The 13,676-nt window shown below is 52.5% G+C and overlaps 47 non-coding genes and 13 pseudogenes across 47 annotated transcripts; all 60 read right to left on the bottom strand.

The window, feature by feature from the left end:
- Positions 1-30: 30 nt before the first annotated feature.
- LOC131111454 (5S ribosomal RNA) lies at positions 31-149 on the bottom strand. The gene has a single exon (XR_009121166.1). It is a non-coding gene; the product is annotated as a 5S ribosomal RNA (ribosomal RNA).
- A 112-nt stretch (positions 150-261) lies between these two features.
- On the bottom strand, positions 262-380 carry LOC131111645 (5S ribosomal RNA). The gene has a single exon (XR_009121308.1). It is a non-coding gene; the product is annotated as a 5S ribosomal RNA (ribosomal RNA).
- Positions 381-491: 111 nt separating this feature from the next.
- LOC131113881 (5S ribosomal RNA) lies at positions 492-600 on the bottom strand (annotated as a pseudogene).
- A 112-nt stretch (positions 601-712) lies between these two features.
- Positions 713-831, bottom strand: LOC131118514 (5S ribosomal RNA). The gene has a single exon (XR_009125695.1). It is a non-coding gene; the product is annotated as a 5S ribosomal RNA (ribosomal RNA).
- Positions 832-943: 112 nt separating this feature from the next.
- Positions 944-1,062, bottom strand: LOC131117680 (5S ribosomal RNA). Its single transcript, XR_009124891.1, has one exon. It is a non-coding gene; the product is annotated as a 5S ribosomal RNA (ribosomal RNA).
- A 112-nt stretch (positions 1,063-1,174) lies between these two features.
- LOC131113724 (5S ribosomal RNA) lies at positions 1,175-1,283 on the bottom strand (annotated as a pseudogene).
- A 112-nt stretch (positions 1,284-1,395) lies between these two features.
- Positions 1,396-1,514, bottom strand: LOC131117913 (5S ribosomal RNA). The gene has a single exon (XR_009125115.1). It is a non-coding gene; the product is annotated as a 5S ribosomal RNA (ribosomal RNA).
- Positions 1,515-1,626: 112 nt separating this feature from the next.
- LOC131112959 (5S ribosomal RNA) lies at positions 1,627-1,735 on the bottom strand (annotated as a pseudogene).
- Positions 1,736-1,846: 111 nt separating this feature from the next.
- On the bottom strand, positions 1,847-1,965 carry LOC131115328 (5S ribosomal RNA). Its single transcript, XR_009122609.1, has one exon. It is a non-coding gene; the product is annotated as a 5S ribosomal RNA (ribosomal RNA).
- Positions 1,966-2,077: 112 nt separating this feature from the next.
- Positions 2,078-2,196, bottom strand: LOC131117497 (5S ribosomal RNA). The gene has a single exon (XR_009124712.1). It is a non-coding gene; the product is annotated as a 5S ribosomal RNA (ribosomal RNA).
- Positions 2,197-2,308: 112 nt separating this feature from the next.
- Positions 2,309-2,427, bottom strand: LOC131117702 (5S ribosomal RNA). Its single transcript, XR_009124912.1, has one exon. It is a non-coding gene; the product is annotated as a 5S ribosomal RNA (ribosomal RNA).
- Positions 2,428-2,539: 112 nt separating this feature from the next.
- LOC131111634 (5S ribosomal RNA) lies at positions 2,540-2,658 on the bottom strand. The gene has a single exon (XR_009121306.1). It is a non-coding gene; the product is annotated as a 5S ribosomal RNA (ribosomal RNA).
- Positions 2,659-2,769: 111 nt separating this feature from the next.
- On the bottom strand, positions 2,770-2,878 carry LOC131113717 (5S ribosomal RNA; annotated as a pseudogene).
- A 112-nt stretch (positions 2,879-2,990) lies between these two features.
- LOC131116238 (5S ribosomal RNA) lies at positions 2,991-3,109 on the bottom strand. Its single transcript, XR_009123494.1, has one exon. It is a non-coding gene; the product is annotated as a 5S ribosomal RNA (ribosomal RNA).
- Positions 3,110-3,221: 112 nt separating this feature from the next.
- LOC131111578 (5S ribosomal RNA) lies at positions 3,222-3,339 on the bottom strand. Its single transcript, XR_009121285.1, has one exon. It is a non-coding gene; the product is annotated as a 5S ribosomal RNA (ribosomal RNA).
- Positions 3,340-3,451: 112 nt separating this feature from the next.
- On the bottom strand, positions 3,452-3,569 carry LOC131118675 (5S ribosomal RNA). Its single transcript, XR_009125833.1, has one exon. It is a non-coding gene; the product is annotated as a 5S ribosomal RNA (ribosomal RNA).
- Positions 3,570-3,681: 112 nt separating this feature from the next.
- On the bottom strand, positions 3,682-3,800 carry LOC131115661 (5S ribosomal RNA). Its single transcript, XR_009122936.1, has one exon. It is a non-coding gene; the product is annotated as a 5S ribosomal RNA (ribosomal RNA).
- Positions 3,801-3,911: 111 nt separating this feature from the next.
- Positions 3,912-4,030, bottom strand: LOC131114430 (5S ribosomal RNA). Its single transcript, XR_009121740.1, has one exon. It is a non-coding gene; the product is annotated as a 5S ribosomal RNA (ribosomal RNA).
- A 112-nt stretch (positions 4,031-4,142) lies between these two features.
- Positions 4,143-4,261, bottom strand: LOC131111546 (5S ribosomal RNA). The gene has a single exon (XR_009121257.1). It is a non-coding gene; the product is annotated as a 5S ribosomal RNA (ribosomal RNA).
- A 112-nt stretch (positions 4,262-4,373) lies between these two features.
- On the bottom strand, positions 4,374-4,482 carry LOC131112958 (5S ribosomal RNA; annotated as a pseudogene).
- Positions 4,483-4,594: 112 nt separating this feature from the next.
- Positions 4,595-4,703, bottom strand: LOC131113434 (5S ribosomal RNA; annotated as a pseudogene).
- A 112-nt stretch (positions 4,704-4,815) lies between these two features.
- Positions 4,816-4,924, bottom strand: LOC131112078 (5S ribosomal RNA; annotated as a pseudogene).
- A 111-nt stretch (positions 4,925-5,035) lies between these two features.
- On the bottom strand, positions 5,036-5,154 carry LOC131114429 (5S ribosomal RNA). The gene has a single exon (XR_009121739.1). It is a non-coding gene; the product is annotated as a 5S ribosomal RNA (ribosomal RNA).
- A 112-nt stretch (positions 5,155-5,266) lies between these two features.
- On the bottom strand, positions 5,267-5,385 carry LOC131117056 (5S ribosomal RNA). Its single transcript, XR_009124286.1, has one exon. It is a non-coding gene; the product is annotated as a 5S ribosomal RNA (ribosomal RNA).
- A 112-nt stretch (positions 5,386-5,497) lies between these two features.
- On the bottom strand, positions 5,498-5,616 carry LOC131112911 (5S ribosomal RNA). The gene has a single exon (XR_009121438.1). It is a non-coding gene; the product is annotated as a 5S ribosomal RNA (ribosomal RNA).
- A 112-nt stretch (positions 5,617-5,728) lies between these two features.
- LOC131111622 (5S ribosomal RNA) lies at positions 5,729-5,847 on the bottom strand. The gene has a single exon (XR_009121304.1). It is a non-coding gene; the product is annotated as a 5S ribosomal RNA (ribosomal RNA).
- A 111-nt stretch (positions 5,848-5,958) lies between these two features.
- On the bottom strand, positions 5,959-6,078 carry LOC131118858 (5S ribosomal RNA). Its single transcript, XR_009125998.1, has one exon. It is a non-coding gene; the product is annotated as a 5S ribosomal RNA (ribosomal RNA).
- Positions 6,079-6,190: 112 nt separating this feature from the next.
- On the bottom strand, positions 6,191-6,309 carry LOC131117911 (5S ribosomal RNA). Its single transcript, XR_009125113.1, has one exon. It is a non-coding gene; the product is annotated as a 5S ribosomal RNA (ribosomal RNA).
- Positions 6,310-6,421: 112 nt separating this feature from the next.
- LOC131112957 (5S ribosomal RNA) lies at positions 6,422-6,530 on the bottom strand (annotated as a pseudogene).
- A 111-nt stretch (positions 6,531-6,641) lies between these two features.
- LOC131115327 (5S ribosomal RNA) lies at positions 6,642-6,760 on the bottom strand. The gene has a single exon (XR_009122608.1). It is a non-coding gene; the product is annotated as a 5S ribosomal RNA (ribosomal RNA).
- A 112-nt stretch (positions 6,761-6,872) lies between these two features.
- Positions 6,873-6,991, bottom strand: LOC131114428 (5S ribosomal RNA). Its single transcript, XR_009121738.1, has one exon. It is a non-coding gene; the product is annotated as a 5S ribosomal RNA (ribosomal RNA).
- Positions 6,992-7,103: 112 nt separating this feature from the next.
- Positions 7,104-7,222, bottom strand: LOC131112796 (5S ribosomal RNA). The gene has a single exon (XR_009121426.1). It is a non-coding gene; the product is annotated as a 5S ribosomal RNA (ribosomal RNA).
- A 112-nt stretch (positions 7,223-7,334) lies between these two features.
- LOC131111611 (5S ribosomal RNA) lies at positions 7,335-7,453 on the bottom strand. The gene has a single exon (XR_009121300.1). It is a non-coding gene; the product is annotated as a 5S ribosomal RNA (ribosomal RNA).
- A 111-nt stretch (positions 7,454-7,564) lies between these two features.
- On the bottom strand, positions 7,565-7,683 carry LOC131117547 (5S ribosomal RNA). Its single transcript, XR_009124762.1, has one exon. It is a non-coding gene; the product is annotated as a 5S ribosomal RNA (ribosomal RNA).
- A 112-nt stretch (positions 7,684-7,795) lies between these two features.
- LOC131117910 (5S ribosomal RNA) lies at positions 7,796-7,914 on the bottom strand. Its single transcript, XR_009125112.1, has one exon. It is a non-coding gene; the product is annotated as a 5S ribosomal RNA (ribosomal RNA).
- A 112-nt stretch (positions 7,915-8,026) lies between these two features.
- On the bottom strand, positions 8,027-8,135 carry LOC131112956 (5S ribosomal RNA; annotated as a pseudogene).
- A 111-nt stretch (positions 8,136-8,246) lies between these two features.
- On the bottom strand, positions 8,247-8,365 carry LOC131115326 (5S ribosomal RNA). The gene has a single exon (XR_009122607.1). It is a non-coding gene; the product is annotated as a 5S ribosomal RNA (ribosomal RNA).
- A 112-nt stretch (positions 8,366-8,477) lies between these two features.
- On the bottom strand, positions 8,478-8,596 carry LOC131114427 (5S ribosomal RNA). The gene has a single exon (XR_009121737.1). It is a non-coding gene; the product is annotated as a 5S ribosomal RNA (ribosomal RNA).
- A 112-nt stretch (positions 8,597-8,708) lies between these two features.
- On the bottom strand, positions 8,709-8,827 carry LOC131115369 (5S ribosomal RNA). Its single transcript, XR_009122649.1, has one exon. It is a non-coding gene; the product is annotated as a 5S ribosomal RNA (ribosomal RNA).
- A 112-nt stretch (positions 8,828-8,939) lies between these two features.
- LOC131111599 (5S ribosomal RNA) lies at positions 8,940-9,058 on the bottom strand. Its single transcript, XR_009121298.1, has one exon. It is a non-coding gene; the product is annotated as a 5S ribosomal RNA (ribosomal RNA).
- Positions 9,059-9,169: 111 nt separating this feature from the next.
- Positions 9,170-9,278, bottom strand: LOC131113716 (5S ribosomal RNA; annotated as a pseudogene).
- Positions 9,279-9,390: 112 nt separating this feature from the next.
- Positions 9,391-9,509, bottom strand: LOC131116237 (5S ribosomal RNA). Its single transcript, XR_009123493.1, has one exon. It is a non-coding gene; the product is annotated as a 5S ribosomal RNA (ribosomal RNA).
- A 112-nt stretch (positions 9,510-9,621) lies between these two features.
- Positions 9,622-9,740, bottom strand: LOC131118357 (5S ribosomal RNA). The gene has a single exon (XR_009125520.1). It is a non-coding gene; the product is annotated as a 5S ribosomal RNA (ribosomal RNA).
- Positions 9,741-9,852: 112 nt separating this feature from the next.
- On the bottom strand, positions 9,853-9,961 carry LOC131112752 (5S ribosomal RNA; annotated as a pseudogene).
- Positions 9,962-10,073: 112 nt separating this feature from the next.
- On the bottom strand, positions 10,074-10,192 carry LOC131114425 (5S ribosomal RNA). The gene has a single exon (XR_009121735.1). It is a non-coding gene; the product is annotated as a 5S ribosomal RNA (ribosomal RNA).
- Positions 10,193-10,304: 112 nt separating this feature from the next.
- On the bottom strand, positions 10,305-10,423 carry LOC131117055 (5S ribosomal RNA). The gene has a single exon (XR_009124285.1). It is a non-coding gene; the product is annotated as a 5S ribosomal RNA (ribosomal RNA).
- A 112-nt stretch (positions 10,424-10,535) lies between these two features.
- On the bottom strand, positions 10,536-10,654 carry LOC131115227 (5S ribosomal RNA). Its single transcript, XR_009122512.1, has one exon. It is a non-coding gene; the product is annotated as a 5S ribosomal RNA (ribosomal RNA).
- Positions 10,655-10,766: 112 nt separating this feature from the next.
- Positions 10,767-10,885, bottom strand: LOC131111588 (5S ribosomal RNA). Its single transcript, XR_009121287.1, has one exon. It is a non-coding gene; the product is annotated as a 5S ribosomal RNA (ribosomal RNA).
- Positions 10,886-10,996: 111 nt separating this feature from the next.
- LOC131117546 (5S ribosomal RNA) lies at positions 10,997-11,115 on the bottom strand. The gene has a single exon (XR_009124761.1). It is a non-coding gene; the product is annotated as a 5S ribosomal RNA (ribosomal RNA).
- Positions 11,116-11,227: 112 nt separating this feature from the next.
- Positions 11,228-11,346, bottom strand: LOC131117909 (5S ribosomal RNA). Its single transcript, XR_009125111.1, has one exon. It is a non-coding gene; the product is annotated as a 5S ribosomal RNA (ribosomal RNA).
- Positions 11,347-11,458: 112 nt separating this feature from the next.
- On the bottom strand, positions 11,459-11,567 carry LOC131112955 (5S ribosomal RNA; annotated as a pseudogene).
- Positions 11,568-11,678: 111 nt separating this feature from the next.
- Positions 11,679-11,797, bottom strand: LOC131115325 (5S ribosomal RNA). Its single transcript, XR_009122606.1, has one exon. It is a non-coding gene; the product is annotated as a 5S ribosomal RNA (ribosomal RNA).
- A 112-nt stretch (positions 11,798-11,909) lies between these two features.
- On the bottom strand, positions 11,910-12,028 carry LOC131114424 (5S ribosomal RNA). The gene has a single exon (XR_009121734.1). It is a non-coding gene; the product is annotated as a 5S ribosomal RNA (ribosomal RNA).
- A 112-nt stretch (positions 12,029-12,140) lies between these two features.
- Positions 12,141-12,259, bottom strand: LOC131112680 (5S ribosomal RNA). Its single transcript, XR_009121415.1, has one exon. It is a non-coding gene; the product is annotated as a 5S ribosomal RNA (ribosomal RNA).
- Positions 12,260-12,371: 112 nt separating this feature from the next.
- On the bottom strand, positions 12,372-12,490 carry LOC131111576 (5S ribosomal RNA). The gene has a single exon (XR_009121283.1). It is a non-coding gene; the product is annotated as a 5S ribosomal RNA (ribosomal RNA).
- A 111-nt stretch (positions 12,491-12,601) lies between these two features.
- On the bottom strand, positions 12,602-12,720 carry LOC131117545 (5S ribosomal RNA). Its single transcript, XR_009124760.1, has one exon. It is a non-coding gene; the product is annotated as a 5S ribosomal RNA (ribosomal RNA).
- A 112-nt stretch (positions 12,721-12,832) lies between these two features.
- On the bottom strand, positions 12,833-12,951 carry LOC131117908 (5S ribosomal RNA). The gene has a single exon (XR_009125110.1). It is a non-coding gene; the product is annotated as a 5S ribosomal RNA (ribosomal RNA).
- A 112-nt stretch (positions 12,952-13,063) lies between these two features.
- Positions 13,064-13,172, bottom strand: LOC131112954 (5S ribosomal RNA; annotated as a pseudogene).
- A 111-nt stretch (positions 13,173-13,283) lies between these two features.
- On the bottom strand, positions 13,284-13,402 carry LOC131115323 (5S ribosomal RNA). Its single transcript, XR_009122604.1, has one exon. It is a non-coding gene; the product is annotated as a 5S ribosomal RNA (ribosomal RNA).
- A 112-nt stretch (positions 13,403-13,514) lies between these two features.
- LOC131114423 (5S ribosomal RNA) lies at positions 13,515-13,633 on the bottom strand. Its single transcript, XR_009121733.1, has one exon. It is a non-coding gene; the product is annotated as a 5S ribosomal RNA (ribosomal RNA).
- Between the last annotated feature and the right edge of the window lie 43 nt (positions 13,634-13,676).

The raw sequence follows: 13,676 nt of genomic DNA, 5'->3' as shown, positions 1-13,676 counted from the left end.
TGCTGTCAGGCAAGAGCAGAAACCATAAAAGGCTTACAGCACCTGGTATTCCCAGGCGGTCTCCCATCCAAGTACTAACCAGGCCCACCCCTGCTTAGCTTCCGAGATCGGACGAGATCGGGTGTTTTCAGGGTAGTATGGCCGTAAGCTGCCAGGGCAACTGAAAAGATCCTATTTGAAGAAGACGCAGGCCAAACTAGACTCCAGCAAAAAGTGTCAAACAGCGCCCTCTGCTGTCAGGGAAGAGCAGAAACCATGAAAAGCTTACAGCACCTGGTATTCCCAGGCGGTCTCCCATCCAAGTACTAACCAGGCCCGCCCCTGCTTAGCTTCCGAGATCGGACGAGATCAGGCGTTTTCAGGGTGGTATGGCCGTAAGCTGCCAGGACAACTGAAAAGATCTTATTTGAAGGCGACGCAGGCCAAACTAGATCCAGCAAAAAGTGTCAAACAGCGCCCTCTGCTGTCAGGCTAGAGCAGAAACCATAAAAAGCTTACAGCACCTGGTATTCCCAGGCGGTCTCCCATCCAAGTACTAACCAGGCCCTCCCCTGCTTAGCTTCCGAGATCAGGCTTTTTCAGGGTAGTGTGGCCGTAAGCTGCCAGGGCAACTGTAAAGATCCTATTTGAAGGCGACGCAGGCCAAACTAGACTCCAGCAAAAAGTGTCAAACAGCGCCCTCTGCTGTCAGGCTAGAGCAGAAACCATAAAAAGCTTACAGCACCTGGTATTCCCAGGCGGTCTCCCATCCAAGTACTAACCAGGCCCGCCCCTGCTTAGCTTCCGAGATCGGACGAGATAGGGCTTTTTCAGGGTAGTATGGCCGTAAGCTGCCAGGGCAACTGAAAAGATCCTATTTGAAGAAGACGCAGGCCAAACTAGACTCCAGCAAAATGTGTCAAACAGCGCCCTCTGCTGTCAGGCAAGAGCAGAAACCATGAAAAGCTTACAGCACCTGGTATTCCCAGGCGGTCTCTCATCCAAGTACTAACCAGGCCCGCCCCTGCTTAGCTTCCGAGATCGGACGAGATCAGGCGTTTTCAGGGTAGTATGGCCGTAAGCTGCCAGGTCAAATGAAAAGATCCTATTTGAAGGTGACGCAAGCCAAACTAGACTACAGCAAAAAGTGTCAAACAGCGCCCTCTGCTGTCAGGCAAGAGCAGAAACCATAAAAAGCTTACAGCACCTGGTATTCACAGGCGGTCTCCCATCCAAGTACTAACCAGGCCCGCCCCTGCTTAGCTTCTGAGATCGGGCGTTTTCAGGGTAGTATGGCCGTAAGCTGCCAGGACAACTGAAAAGATCCTATTTGAAGAAGACGCAGGCAAAACTAGACTCCAGCAAAAAGTGTCAAACAGCGCCCTCTGCTGTCAGGCAAGAGCAGAAACCATAAAAAGCTTACAGCACCTGGTAATCCCAGGCGGTCTCCCATCCAAGTACTAACCAGGACCGTCCCTGCTTAGCTTCCGAGATCGGACGAGATCGGGCGTTTTCAGGGTAGTATGGCCGTAAGCTGCAAGGGCAACTGAAAAGATCCTATTTGAAGGCGACGCAGGCCAAACTAGACTCCAGCAAAAAGTGTCAAACAGCGCCCTCTGCTGTCAGGCAAGAGCAGAAACCATAAAAAGCTTACAGCACCTGGTATTCCCAGGCGGTCTCCCATCCAAGTACTAACCAGGCCCGCCCCTGCTTAGCTTCCGAGATCGGGCGTTTTCAGGGTAGTATGGCCAAAAGCTGCCAGGACAACTGAAAAGATCTTATTTGAAGGCGACGCAGGCCAAACTAGATCCAGCAAAAAGTGTCAAACAGCGCCCTCTGCTGTCAGGCTAGAGCAGAAACCATAAAAAGCTTACAGCACCTGGTATTCCCAGGCGGTCTCCCATCCAAGTACTAACCAGGCCCGCCCCTGCTTAGCTTCCGAGATCAGACGAGATCGGGCGTTTTCAGGGTAGTATGGCCGTAAGCTGCCAGGTCAACTGAAAAGATCCTATTTGAAGGTGACGCAGGCCAAACTAGACTCCAGCAAAACATGTCAAACAGCGCCCTCTGCTGTCAGGCAAGAGCAGAAACCATGAAAAGCTTACAGCACCTGGTATTCCCAGGCTGTCTCCCATCCAAGTACTAACCAGGCCCGCCCCTGCTTAGCTTCCGAGATCGGACGAGATCGGGCGTTTTCAGGGTAGTATGGCCGTAAGCTGCCACATCAACTGAAAAGATCCTATTTGAAGGCGACGCAGGCCAAACTAGACTCCAGCAAAAAGTGTCAAACAGCGCCCTCTGCTGTCAGGCAAGAGCAGAAACCATAAAAGGCTTACAGCACCTGGTATTGCCAGGCGGTCTCCCTTCCAAGTACTAACCAGGCCCACCCCTGCTTAGCTTCCGAGATCGGACGAGATCGGGCGTTTTCAGGGTAGTATGGCCGTAAGCTGCCAGGGCAACTGAAAAGATCCTATTTGAAGAAGACGCAGGCCAAACTAGACTCCAGCAAAAAGTGTCAAACAGCGCCCTCTGCTGTCAGGCAAGAGCAGAAACCATGAAAAGCTTACAGCACCTGGTATTCCCAGGCGGTCTCCCATCCAAGTACTAACCAGGCCCGCCCCTGCTTAGCTTCCGAGATCGGACGAGATCAGGCGTTTTCAGGGTGGTATGGCCGTAAGCTGCCAGGACAACTGAAAAGATCTTATTTGAAGGCGACGCAGGCCAAACTAGATCCAGCAAAAAGTGTCAAACAGCGCCCTCTGCTGTCAGGCTAGAGCAGAAACCATAAAAAGCTTACAGCACCTGGTATTCCCAGGGGGTCTCCCATCCAAGTACTAACCAAGCCCTCCCCTGCTTAGCTTCCGAGATCAGGCGTTTTCAGGGTAGTGTGGCCGTAAGCTGCCAGGGCAACTGTAAAGATCCTATTTGAAGGCGACGCAGGCCAAACTAGACTCCAGCAAAAAGTGTCAAACAGCGCCCTCTGCTGTCAGGCAAGAGCAGAAACCATAAAAGGCTGACAGCACCTGGTATTCCCAGGCAGTCTCCTATCCAAGTACTAACCAGGCCCACCCCTGCTTAGCTTCCGAGATCGGACGAGATCGGGCGTTTTCAGGGTAGTATGGCCGTAAGCTGCCAGGGCAACTGAAAAGATCCTATTTGAAGAAAACGCAGGCCAAACTAGACTCCAGCAAAAAGTGTCAAACAGCGCCCTCTGCTGTCAGGCAAGAGCAGAAACCATAAAAGGCTTACAGCACCTGGTATTGCCAGGCGGTCTCCCATCCAAGTACTAACCAGGCCCACCCCGCTGAGCTTCCGAGATCGGACGAGATCGGGCGTTTTCAGGGTAGTATGGCCGTAAGCTGCCAGATCAACTGAAAAGGTCCTATTTGAAGTTGACGCAGGCCAAACTAGACTCCAGCAAAACATGTCAAACAGCGCCCTCTGCTGTCAGGCAAGAGCAGAAACCATGAAAAGCTTACAGCACCTGGTATTCCCAGGCGGTCTCCCATCCAAGTACTAACCAGGCCCGCCCCTGCTTAGCTTCCGAGATCGGACGAGATCGGGCGTTTTCAGGGTAGTATGGCCTAAGCTGCCAGGTGAACTGAAAAGATCCTATTTGAAGGTGACGCAGGCCAAACTAGACGACAGCAAAAAGTGTCAAACAGCGCCCTCTGCTGTCAGGCAAGAGCAGAAACCATAAAAAGCTTACAGCACCTGGTATTCACAGGCGGTCTCCCATCCAAGTACTAACCAGGCCCGCCCCTGCTTAGCTTCCGAGATCGGACGAGATCAGGCGTTTTCAGGGTGGTATGGCCGTAAGCTGCCAGGACAACTGAAAAGATCTCATTTGAAGGCGACGCAGGCCAAACTAGATCAAGCAAAAAGTGTCAAACAGCGCCCTCTGCTGTCAGGCTAGAGCAGAAACCATAAAAAGCTTACAGCACCTGGTATTCCCAGGCGGTCTCCCATCCAAGTACTAACCAGGCCCGCCCCTGCTTAGCTTCCGAGATCGGACGAGATCGGGCGTTTTCAGGGTAGTATGGCCGTAAGCTGCCACATCAACTGAAAAGATCCTATTTGAAGGCGACGCAGGCCAAACTAGACTCCAGCAAAAAGTGTCAAACAGCGCCCTCTGCTGTCAGGCAAGAGCAGAAACCATAAAAGGCTTACAGCAGCTGGTATTCCCAGGCAGTCTCCTATCCAAGTACTCACCAGGCCCACCCCTGCTTAGCTTCCGAGATCGGACGAGATCGGGCGTTTTCAGGCTAGTATGGCCGTAAGCTGCCACATCAACTGAAAAGATCCTATTTGAAGGCGACGCAGGCCAAACTAGACTCCAGCAAAAAGTGTCAAACAGCGCCCTCTGCTGTCAGGCAAGAGCAGAAACCATAAAAAGCTTACAGCACCTGGTATTCCCAGGCGGTCTCCCATCCAAGTACTAACCAGGCCCGCCCCTGCTTAGCTTCCGAGATCGGGCGTTTTCAGGGTAGTATGGCCAAAAGCTGCCAGGTCAACTGAAAAGATCCTATTTGAAGGTGACGCAGGCCAAACTAGACTCCAGCAAAAAGTGTCAAACAGCGCCCTCTGCTGTCAGGCAAGAGCAGAAACCATAAAAGGCTTACAGCACCTGGTATTCCCTGGCGGTCTCCCATCCAAGTACTAACCAGGCCCACCCCTGCTTAGCTTCCGAGATCAGGCGTTTTCAGGGTAGTGTGGCCGTAAGCTGCCAGGGCAACTGTAAAGATTCTATTTGAAGGCCACGCAGGCCAAACTAGACTCCAGCAAAAAGTGTCAAACAGCGCCCTCTGCTGTCAGGCAAGAGCAGAAACCATAAAAGGCTTACAGCACCTGGTATTCCCAGGCGGTCTCCCATCCAAGTACTAACCAGGCCCGCCCCTGCTTAGCTTCCGAGATCGGGCATTTTCAGGGTAGTATGGCCGTAAGCTGCCAGGACAACTGAAAAGATCTTATTTGAAGGCGACGCAGGCCAAACTAGATCCAGCAAAAAGTGTCAAACAGCGCCCTCTGCTGTAAGGCTAGAGCAGAAACCATAAAAAGCTTACAGCACCTGGTATTCCCAGGCGGTCTCCCATCCAAGTACTAACCAGGCCCGCCCCTGCTTAGCTTCCGAGATCGGACGAGATCGGGCGTTTTCAGGGTAGTATGGCCGTAAGCTGCCAGGTCAACTGAAAAGATCCTATTTGAAGGTGACGCAGGCCAAACTAGACTCCAGCAAAACATGTCAAACAGCGCCCTCTGCTGTCAGGCAAGAGCAGAAACCATAAAAAGCTTACAGCACCTGGTAATCCCAGGCGGTCTCCCATCCAAGTACTAACCAGGCCCGCCCCTGCTTAGCTTCCGAGATCGGACGAGATCGGGCGTTTTCAGGGTAGTATGGCCGTAAGCTGCCAGGACAACTGTAAAGATCCTATTTGAAGGCGACGCAGGCCAAACTAGACTCCAGCAAAAAGTGTCAAACAGCGCCCTCTGCTGTCAGGCAAGAGCAGAAACCATAAAAGGCTTACAGCACCTGGTATTCCCAGGCGGTCTCCCATCCAAGTACTAACCAGGCCCACCCCTGCTTAGCTTCCGAGATCGGACGAGATCGGGCGTTTTCAGGGTAGTATGGCCGTAAGCTGCCAGGGTAACTGAAAAGATCCTATTTGAAGAAGACGCAGCCCAAACTAGACTCCAGCAAAAAGTGTCAAACAGCGCCCTCTGCTGTCAGGCAAGAGCAGAAACCATGAAAAGCTTACAGCACCTGGTATTCCCAGGCGGTCTCCCATCCAAGTACTAACCAGGCCCGCCCCTGCTTAGCTTCCGAGATCGGACGAGATCAGGCGTTTTCAGGGTGGTATGGCCGTAAGCTGCCAGGACAACTGAAAAGATCTTATTTGAAGGCGACGCAGGCCAAACTAGATCCAGTAAAAAGTGTCAAACAGCGCCCTCTGCTGTCAGGCTAGAGAAGAAACCATAAAAAGCTCACAGCACCTGGTATTCCCAGGCGGTCTCCCATCCAAGTACTAACCAGGCCCGCCCCTGCTTCGCTTCCGAGAATCGGACGAGACCGGGCGTTTTCAGGGTAGTATGGCCGTAAGCTGCCAGGACAACTGAAAAGATCCTATTTGAAGAAGACGCAGGCAAAACTAGACTCCAGCAAAAAGTGTCAAACAGCGCCCTCTGCTGTCAGGCAAGAGCAGAAACCATAAAAAGCTTACAGCACCTGGTAATCCCAGGCGGTCTCCCATCCAAGTACTAACCAGGACCGTCCCTGCTTAGCTTCCGAGATCGGACGAGATCGGGCGTTTTCAGGGTAGTATGGCCGTAAGCTGCAAGGGCAACTGAAAAGATCCTATTTGAAGGCGACGCAGGCCAAACTAGACTCCAGCAAAAAGTGTCAAACAGCGCCCTCTGCTGTCAGGCAAGAGCAGAAACCATAAAAAGCTTACAGCACCTGGTATTCCCAGGCGGTCTCCCATCCAAGTACTAACCAGGCCCGCCCCTGCTTAGCTTCCGAGATCGGGCGTTTTCAGGGTAGTATGGCCAAAAGCTGCCAGGACAACTGAAAAGATCTTATTTGAAGGCGACGCAGGCCAAACTAGATAAAGCAAAAAGTGTCAAACAGCGCCCTCTGCTGTCAGGCTAGAGCAGAAACCATAAAAAGCTTACAGCACCTGGTATTCCCAGGCGGTCTCCCATCCAAGTACTAACCAGGCCCGCCCCTGCTTAGCTTCCGAGATCAGACGAGATCGGGCGTTTTCAGGGTAGTATGGCCGTAAGCTGCCAGGTCAACTGAAAAGATCCTATTTGAAGGTGACGCAGGCCAAACTAGACTCCAGCAAAACATGTCAAACAGCGCCCTCTGCTGTCAGGCAAGAGCAGAAACCATGAAAAGCTTACAGCACCTGGTATTCCCAGGCGGTCTCCCATCCAAGTACTAACCAGGCCCGCCCCTGCTTAGCTTCCGAGATCGGACGAGATCGGGCGTTTTCAGGGTAGTATGGCCGTAAGCTGCCACATCAACTGAAAAGATCCTATTTGAAGGCGACGCAGGCCAAACTAGACTCCAGCAAAAAGTGTCATTCAGCGCCCTCTGCTGTCAGGCAAGAGCAGAAACCATAAAAGGCTTACAGCACCTGGTATTCCCAGGCGGTCTCCCATCCAAGTACTAACCAGGCCCACCCCTGCTTAGCTTCCGAGATCGGACGAGATCGGGCGTTTTCAGGGTAGTATGGCCGTAAGCTGCCAGGGTAACTGAAAAGATCCTATTTGAAGAAGACGCAGGCCAAACTAGACTCCAGCAAAAAGTGTCAAACAGCGCCCTCTGCTGTCAGGCAAGAGCAGAAACCATGAAAAGCTTACAGCACCTGGTATTCCCAGGCGGTCTCCCATCCAAGTACTAACCAGGCCCGCCCCTGCTTAGCTTCCGAGATCGGACGAGATCAGGCGTTTTCAGGGTGGTATGGCCGTAAGCTGCCAGGACAACTGAAAAGATCTTATTTGAAGGCGACGCAGGCCAAACTAGATCCAGTAAAAAGTGTCAAACAGCGCCCTCTGCTGTCAGGCTAGAGAAGAAACCATAAAAAGCTCACAGCACCTGGTATTCCCAGGCGGTCTCCCATCCAAGTACTAACCAGGCCCGCCCCTGCTTCGCTTCCGAGATCGGACGAGACCGGGCGTTTTCAGGGTAGTATGGCCGTAAGCTGCCAGGACAACTGAAAAGATCCTATTTGAAGAAGACGCAGGCAAAACTAGACTCCAGCAAAAAGTGTCAAACAGCGCCCTCTGCTGTCAGGCAAGAGCAGAAACCATAAAAAGCTTACAGCACCTGGTAATCCCAGGCGGTCTCCCATCCAAGTACTAACCAGGACCGTCCCTGCTTAGCTTCCGAGATCGGACGAGATCGGGCGTTTTCAGGGTAGTATGGCCGTAAGCTGCAAGGGCAACTGAAAAGATCCTATTTGAAGGCGACGCAGGCCAAACTAGACTCCAGCAAAAAGTGTCAAACAGCGCCCTCTGCTGTCAGGCAAGAGCAGAAACCATAAAAAGCTTACAGCACCTGGTATTCCCAGGCGGTCTCCCATCCAAGTACTAACCAGGCCCGCCCCTGCTTAGCTTCCGAGATCGGGCGTTTTCAGGGTAGTATGGCCAAAAGCTGCCAGGACAACTGAAAAGATCTTATTTGAAGGCGACGCAGGCCAAACTAGATCCAGCAAAAAGTGTCAAACAGCGCCCTCTGCTGTCAGGCTAGAGCAGAAACCATAAAAAGCTTACAGCACCTGGTATTCCCAGGCGGTCTCCCATCCAAGTACTAACCAGGCCCGCCCCTGCTTAGCTTCCGAGATCAGACGAGATCGGGCGTTTTCAGGGTAGTATGGCCGTAAGCTGCCAGGTCAACTGAAAAGATCCTATTTGAAGGTGACGCAGGCCAAACTAGACTCCAGCAAAACATGTCAAACAGTGCCCTCTGCTGTCAGGCAAGAGCAGAAACCATGAAAAGCTTACAGCACCTGGTATTCCCAGGCGGTCTCCCATCCAAGTACTAACCAGGCCCGCCCCTGCTTAGCTTCCGAGATCGGACGAGATCGGGCGTTTTCAGGGTAGTATGGCCGTAAGCTGCCACATCAACTGAAAAGATCCTATTTGAAGGCGACGCAGGCCAAACTAGACTCCAGCAAAAAGTGTCATTCAGCGCCCTCTGCTGTCAGGCAAGAGCAGAAACCATAAAAGGCTTACAGCACCTGGTATTCCCAGGCGGTCTCCCTTCCAAGTACTAACCAGGCCCACCCCTGCTTAGCTTCCGAGATCGGACGAGATCGGGCGTTTTCAGGGTAGTATGGCCGTAAGCTGCCAGGGCAACTGAAAAGATCCTATTTGAAGAAGACGCAGGCCAAACTAGACTCCAGCAAAAAGTGTCAAACAGCGCCCTCTGCTGTCAGGCAAGAGCAGAAACCATGAAAAGCTTACAGCACCTGGTATTCCCAGGCGGTCTCCCATCCAAGTACTAACCAGGCCCGCCCCTGCTTAGCTTCCGAGATCGGACGAGATCAGGCGTTTTCAGGGTGGTATGGCCGTAAGCTGCCAGGACAACTGAAAAGATCTTATTTGAAGGCGACGCAGGCCAAACTAGATCCAGCAAAAAGTGTCAAACAGCGCCCTCTGCTGTCAGGCTAGAGCAGAAACCATAAAAAGCTTACAGCACCTGGTATTCCCAGGGGGTCTCCCATCCAAGTACTAACCAAGCCCTCCCCTGCTTAGCTTCCGAGATCAGGCGTTTTCAGGGTAGTGTGGCCGTAAGCTGCCAGGGCAACTGTAAAGATCCTATTTGAAGGCGACGCAGGCCAAACTAGACTCCAGCAAAAAGTGTCAAACAGCGCCCTCTGCTGTCAGGCAAGAGCAGAAACCATAAAAGGCTGACAGCACCTGGTATTCCCAGGCAGTCTCCTATCCAAGTACTAACCAGGCCCACCCCTGCTTAGCTTCCGAGATCGGACGAGATCGGGCGTTTTCAGGGTAGTATGGCCGTAAGCTGCCAGGGCAACTGAAAAGATCCTATTTGAAGAAAACGCAGGCCAAACTAGACTCCAGCAAAAAGTGTCAAACAGCGCCCTCTGCTGTCAGGCAAGAGCAGAAACCATAAAAGGCTTACAGCACCTGGTATTGCCAGGCGGTCTCCCATCCAAGTACTAACCAGGCCCACCCCTGCTGAGCTTCCGAGATCGGACGAGATCGGGCGTTTTCAGGGTAGTATGGCCGTAAGCTGCCAGATCAACTGAAAAGGTCCTATTTGAAGTTGACGCAGGCCAAACTAGACTCCAGCAAAACATGTCAAACAGCGCCCTCTGCTGTCAGGCAAGAGCAGAAACCATGAAAAGCTTACAGCACCTGGTATTCCCAGGCGGTCTCCCATCCAAGTACTAACCAGGCCCTCCCCTGCTTAGCTTCCGAGATCAGGCGTTTTCAGGGTAGTGTGGCCGTAAGCTGCCAGGGCAACTGTAAAGATCCTATTTGAAGGCGACGCAGGCCAAACTAGACTCCAGTAAAAAGTGTCAAACATCGCCCTCTGCTGTCAGGCAAGAGCAGAAACCATAAAAAGCTTACAGCACCTGGTATTCCCAGGCGGTCTCCCATCCAAGTACTAACCAGGCCCGCCCCTGCTTAGCTTCCGAGATCGGACGAGATCGGGCGTTTTCAGGGTAGTATGGCCGTAAGCTGCCAGGTCAACTGAAAAGATCCTATTTGAAGGTGACGCAGGCCAAACTAGACTCCAGCAAAACATGTCAAACAGCGCCCTCTGCTGTCAGGCAAGAGCAGAAACCATAAAAAGCTTACAGCACCTGGTAATCCCAGGCGGTCTCCCATCCAAGTACTAACCAGGCCCGCCCCTGCTTAGCTTCCGAGATCGGACGAGATCGGGCGTTTTCAGGGTAGTATGGCCGTAAGCTGCCAGGACAACTGTAAAGATCCTATTTGAAGGCGACGCAGGCCAAACTAGACTCCAGCAAAAAGTGTCAAACAGCGCCCTCTGCTGTCAGGCAAGAGCAGAAACCATAAAAGGCTTACAGCACCTGGCATTCCCAGGCGGTCTCCCATCCAAGTACTAACCAGGCCCACCCCTGCTTAGCTTCCGAGATCGGACGAGATCGGGCGTTTTCAGGGTAGTATGGCCGTAAGCTGCCAGGGTAACTGAAAAGATCCTATTTGAAGAAGACGCAGCCCAAACTAGACTCCAGCAAAAAGTGTCAAACAGCGCCCTCTGCTGTCAGGCAAGAGCAGAAGCCATGAAAAGCTTACAGCACCTGGTATTCCCAGGCGGTCTCCCATCCAAGTACTAACCAGGCCCGCCCCTGCTTAGCTTCCGAGATCGGACGAGATCAGGCGTTTTCAGGGTGGTATGGCCGTAAGCTGCCAGGACAACTGAAAAGATCTTATTTGAAGGCGACGCAGGCCAAACTAGATCCAGTAAAAAGTGTCAAACAGCGCCCTCTGCTGTCAGGCTAGAGAAGAAACCATAAAAAGCTCACAGCACCTGGTATTCCCAGGCGGTCTCCCATCCAAGTACTAACCAGGCCCGCCCCTGCTTCGCTTCCGAGATCGGACGAGACCGGGCGTTTTCAGGGTAGTATGGCCGTAAGCTGCCAGGACAACTGAAAAGATCCTATTTGAAGAAGACGCAGGCAAAACTAGACTCCAGCAAAAAGTGTCAAACAGCGCCCTCTGCTGTCAGGCAAGAGCAGAAACCATAAAAAGCTTACAGCACCTGGTAATCCCAGGCGGTCTCCCATCCAAGTACTAACCAGGACCGTCCCTGCTTAGCTTCCGAGATCGGACGAGATCGGGCGTTTTCAGGGTAGTATGGCCGTAAGCTGCAAGGGCAACTGAAAAGATCCTATTTGAAGGCGACGCAGGCCAAACTAGACTCCAGCAAAAAGTGTCAAACAGCGCCCTCTGCTGTCAGGCAAGAGCAGAAACCATAAAAAGCTTACAGCACCTGGTATTCCCAGGCGGTCTCCCATCCAAGTACTAACCAGGCCCGCCCCTGCTTAGCTTCCGAGATCGGGCGTTTTCAGGGTAGTATGGCCAAAAGCTGCCAGGACAACTGAAAAGATCTTATTTGAAGGCGACGCAGGCCAAACTAGATAAAGCAAAAAGTGTCAAACAGCGCCCTCTGCTGTCAGGCTAGAGCAGAAACCATAAAAAGCTTACAGCACCTGGTATTCCCAGGCGGTCTCCCATCCAAGTACTAACCAGGCCCGCCCCTGCTTAGCTTCCGAGATCAGACGAGATCGGGCGTTTTCAGGGTAGTATGGCCGTAAGCTGCCAGGTCAACTGAAAAGATCCTATTTGAAGGTGACGCAGGCCAAACTAGACTCCAGCAAAACATGTCAAACAGCGCCCTCTGCTGTCAGGCAAGAGCAGAAACCATGAAAAGCTTACAGCACCTGGTATTCCCAGGCGGTCTCCCATCCAAGTACTAACCAGGCCCGCCCCTGCTTAGCTTCCGAGATCGGACGAGATCGGGCGTTTTCAGGGTAGTATGGCCGTAAGCTGCCACATCAACTGAAAAGATCCTATTTGAAGGCGACGCAGGCCAAACTAGACTCCAGCAAAAAGTGTCATTCAGCGCCCTCTGCTGTCAGGCAAGAGCAGAAACCATAAAAGGCTTACAGCACCTGGTATTCCCAGGCGGTCTCCCATCCAAGTACTAACCAGGCCCACCCCTGCTTAGCTTCCGAGATCGGACGAGATCGGGCGTTTTCAGGGTAGTATGGCCGTAAGCTGCCAGGGTAACTGAAAAGATCCTATTTGAAGAAGACGCAGGCCAAACTAGACTCCAGCAAAAAGTGTCAAACAGCGCCCTCTGCTGTCAGGCAAGAGCAGAAACCATGAAAAGCTTACAGCACCTGGTATTCCCAGGCGGTCTCCCATCCAAGTACTAACCAGGCCCGCCCCTGCTTAGCTTCCGAGATCGGACGAGATCAGGCGTTTTCAGGGTGGTATGGCCGTAAGCTGCCAGGACAACTGAAAAGATCTTATTTGAAGGCGACGCAGGCCAAACTAGATCCAGTAAAAAGTGTCAAACAGCGCCCTCTGCTGTCAGGCTAGAGAAGAAACCATAAAAAGCTCACAGCACCTGGTATTCCCAGGCGGTCTCCCATCCAAGTACTAACCAGGCCCGCCCCTGCTTCGCTTCCGAGATCGGACGAGACCGGGCGTTTTCAGGGTAGTATGGCCGTAAGCTGCCAGGACAACTGAAAAGATCCTATTTGAAGAAGACGCAGGCAAAACTAGACTCCAGCAAAAAGTGTCAAACAGCGCCCTCTGCTGTCAGGCAAGAGCAGAAACCATAAAAAGCTTACAGCACCTGGTAATCCCAGGCGGTCTCCCATCCAAGTACTAACCAGGACCGTCCCTGCTTAGCTTCCGAGATCGGACGAGATCGGGCGTTTTCAGGGTAGTATGGCCGTAAGCTGCAAGGGCAACTGAAAAGATCCTATTTGAAGGCGACGCAGGCCAAACTAGACTCCAGCAAAAAGTGTCAAACAGCGCCCTCTGCTGTCAGGCAAGAGCAGAAACCATAAAAAGCTTACAGCACCTGGTATTCCCAGGCGGTCTCCCATCCAAGTACTAACCAGGCCCGCCCCTGCTTAGCTTCCGAGATCGGGCGTTTTCAGGGTAGTATGGCCAAAAGCTGCCAGGACAACTGAAAAGATCTTATTTGAAGGCGACGCAGGCCAAACTAGATCCAGCAAAAAGTGTCAAACAGCGCCCTCTGCTGTCAGGCTAGAGCAGAAACCATAAAAAGCTTACAGCACCTGGTATTCCCAGGCGGTCTCCCATCCAAGTACTAACCAGGCCCGCCCCTGCTTAGCTTCCGAGATCAGACGAGATCGGGCGTTTTCAGGGTAGTATGGCCGTAAGCTGCCAGGTCAACTGAAAAGATCCTATTTGAAGGTGACGCAGGCCAAACTAGACTCCAGCAAAACATGTCAAACAGCGCCCTCTGCTGTCAGGCAAGAGCAGAAACCATGAAAAGCTTACAGCACCTGGTATTCCCAGGCGGTCTCCCATCCAAGTACTAACCAGGCCCGCCCCTGCTTAGCTTCCGAGATCGGACGAGATCGGGCGTTTTCAGGGTAGTATGGCCGTAAGCTGCCACATCAACTGAAAAGATCCTATTTGAAGGCGACGCAGGC

This window comes from Doryrhamphus excisus, unplaced genomic scaffold (genome assembly GCF_030265055.1).
Source record: "Doryrhamphus excisus isolate RoL2022-K1 unplaced genomic scaffold, RoL_Dexc_1.0 HiC_scaffold_25, whole genome shotgun sequence".
Classification (NCBI taxonomy): domain Eukaryota; kingdom Metazoa; phylum Chordata; class Actinopteri; order Syngnathiformes; family Syngnathidae; genus Doryrhamphus; species Doryrhamphus excisus.
Note: the sequence above shows the minus strand (reverse complement) of the source record. Positions and strands in the feature narration are given on the sequence as shown.